General features: G+C 34.8%; 1 long non-coding RNA gene across 1 annotated transcript; it reads left to right on the top strand.

The window, feature by feature from the left end:
* Nucleotides 1-1,102: 1,102 nt before the first annotated feature.
* LOC110805285 (uncharacterized) lies at nucleotides 1,103-2,136 on the top strand. Its single transcript, XR_002537966.2, has 2 exons — nucleotides 1,103-1,403; nucleotides 1,855-2,136. It is a non-coding gene; the product is annotated as an uncharacterized lncRNA (long non-coding RNA).
* Nucleotides 2,137-3,141: the final 1,005 nt, after the last annotated feature.

The following is a 3,141-nucleotide window of genomic DNA, read 5'->3' as shown; positions in this document are numbered from 1 at the left end:
TTGTAGCTCTAGTTTACTTAAATAGCAAAAACTTGAAGTACAACTCGAATCGTACGTATTTCGTGCCTGAGACCTCCAAGCTTCACTTGTTCCTAATTATGAAAACTACGAGCGCCACTAGTAGCACAAATAACGCCATGGTCAAGTTCAAATACAAAGTCAGCATCCGAAAATGCTCATCAAAAGGAGGAGGTGGTTGATCTTGATTGTTGGGAGCCATGGGTGCCGTGAAAATGGAGGATTTTTATGTTTATGGATAAGGTGAAGATAAGAAATAAGTGGTGAGTGGTAAATTGGATATGGATAATCTCCTTTTATAAAGGAATATTCCTCACTTCGTGTTGTATAATATACACTATCCTAAGGTATAATACTTCAACACGCTAACAATAACTTCACGAGTTTTTTGTGTGTAGCAACACGCAACAATATCACTACTTAAGGTGTTTTATAAATATCTAGGGATGTACAAACTTATATATTACTATGAGTTTATGCCCGAAAATAACTAAAACTCCAATTCATGGGACCCGGAATAATAACGTACAACGACCCAGGTTAAAAATTCCTATTAACTTACTAACAGATTTAACATTACGTACTGCAGACACCAAATTTTGATCCCCTCCACACTTACTACTAACCTAACTCTACCTACATACAAGACCAACCAATTACAACAAAACAATGCAAAAGTGACTTAACGAAAAATGAATAACTAACTAATACAAAATAACTAACTATCTAAACTAATCTAAATAAAACAAAAAAAAAATCTAATTAAAACTCACTTGAATCCCCCACCTCCCACAAAAAGGGGAAATAAAAGAATTAATAAATAAAGTCAAATAAATAAATAAAAAATAAAAAAGGAATCCTAAACTAACAAACTAACTAACCAACGTATAAACCCCCCACCGTTAGGGATGGCAGGTGGGTAAAATTTTACGGATACCGCACTGCACCCGTCCCAGTTGGGGCAGGGATGGGTACAACTTTGGCGGGCAGTAGGCGGGTGTGGGTATGAAAATCCATACCCTTATTAGTAGCGGGTAAGTAGTGTATTTAAGGTCATATTCGCTTCATACCCGCTTGCACCGCCCCGCATCTTACCCGCCCGCCTGCCTTATACTCGAATCTGCTTTAATTTTAGTTTACAATTTTAGTGCTAAATCCCAAATGAATATAAGCCCCTTTTCTCATTTAGATGGAAAACCCTAGTCAATAATCACACACTAAGCCTCCCTCTCTTCAGTTTTCAGTGTTATCTTTGTATCTCTCTCTCTCTCCCCTCCTCTGTAATCTGCTACTCTCTCATAGGCTCCTACTCCTTTCGTCCTCTGTCGAGCCGCAGTTGCGCCACCTCCGTTCCCCAGATTTCATCTCTCACTTTACACCTCAAGGTCAGTTTTACCACACAAAAAAAAAAATCTTTATTTACTAGTAATTACTTCCTATTTGTTTTTTGTTGTTGATTTTCTGGGTTTTTTCTTTATTTGTTGATTTGACTTTCTGTGTTTTTTTTTTATTAGATTGTTGATTAGATTTTTCTGGATTTTCTGGGTATTTTTGTTGATTTGATGAAAGTCTAGCGCCAATTACGGTTTGTTTGAAATTAGGATTTGGTGAAACTAGGGTTCATACGAGTAGTATAGGATGTACATTTTTCTCTTTTTTGAAGAAATGCATTTGATTTTATAACAAAATTCGAGTATATACTTCGTATTTCTTTTTTACTATACAAATTGCAAAGACCCTTAGACTATGAATGAGCCAAGAAATATTTGTTTTGCACTTCTGTGAAATATTGTAAGAGTTGATATTTCCTTGATCATAATTCTTTAACCTTTTCAGCATCAATGGATATTATCTAATTGGGAGAAACTGAAGCGGCGCAACTCTAAGGCTGAAGCAAAGCTTTGTCATGGTGATATCATATCGCTGGTAGTAGTGTAGCACCTCCTCAGAAGTCTGATTTGATTTTATAAAAATTTGTGTATTTCTTTAATTAATTTATGGAAACATTATTAATTTTCGGCATTTGTCGTGTTTAAGTAATATACTAATTTTAATTAAGAATGTTCTTAAAACATTGTTTTATTTTTAGATTATGAGCATTGAGAAATATGTTGTATTATTATTGAATCTTGGATATTTGCCAATTTGTTATGCATTGGCCTATTATACTGTAAAAAATAAGATATAAACAAGATTTTATATTATTTATTATAGTATAATGCAGGTGGGTATAGGCGAGTAAAAGCGGTTGGTGGATATCCACTTAGGTGGTGGAGCGGGTACGATTATAGGAATATACCCGCCTAGGTGGGTGTGGACTTGAAAATTATACCCGCTGCGGGTGGCGGGTAGGTGATGGGTGTAATTTTTTGGCGGGTACGGGTGCGGGGGAGGGGGTCCCCGTACCCGCAACGCCCAATTGCCATCCCTACCCACCGCCAATTAAAAATAAAAATTAATCCCATTACCCAATTTCCTCTAACCCACGACATTTTCAAAAAATATCAGTCAGATTCTCTTTTTAATCCAAATTCACGACCAAGTCAGGAAGCCATTAATATCTGATATATACTAAAAAAAAACTTAGCCAAATAAAATGGAAAGATTCACAAATCCAATGTTCTTTACATGCTTTCAACTTGACAGATTGCAATTTCCAACATTGCAATAATACAAAAAATATACAATTAAAACACAACCATTTACAGTAAATAGCTTCTCCTTTCATCTTTCTCTTCCACCCTACAATAACCACCATTGATGTAGCCAGGGGCGGACCTATCAAGGTCCGGAGGGATCCAAAGGGAACCCCATTATTTAAAAAAAAAAACTGTAAAATTGATATTGTGGTAATTAATACACTTAAAATAGTTAACTTATGTGTAATTAACTTACATTAATGATAATGACATATACTTATAGCATAATGGTTTTTGGAATACTATGTTATACAACTTGCCTGAGTTCGAATCATTCCAAAAGGATGTTAAGTTTATTCTTTTCCCCTTCTTTTTGTCTTTTACTTATCAACAAAGAAAAATAGTAATGTTATTTTTTCTTCAAACATATTTTGTGATTTTCATAGGATATACTTCTAGTAATGTATCTTTATACTCTACTTTT

The sequence above is a fragment of the Spinacia oleracea genome, chromosome 6, assembly GCF_020520425.1.
Source record: "Spinacia oleracea cultivar Varoflay chromosome 6, BTI_SOV_V1, whole genome shotgun sequence".
Classification (NCBI taxonomy): domain Eukaryota; kingdom Viridiplantae; phylum Streptophyta; class Magnoliopsida; order Caryophyllales; family Amaranthaceae; genus Spinacia; species Spinacia oleracea.
This window is presented reverse-complemented; position numbering and strand designations above follow the sequence as displayed.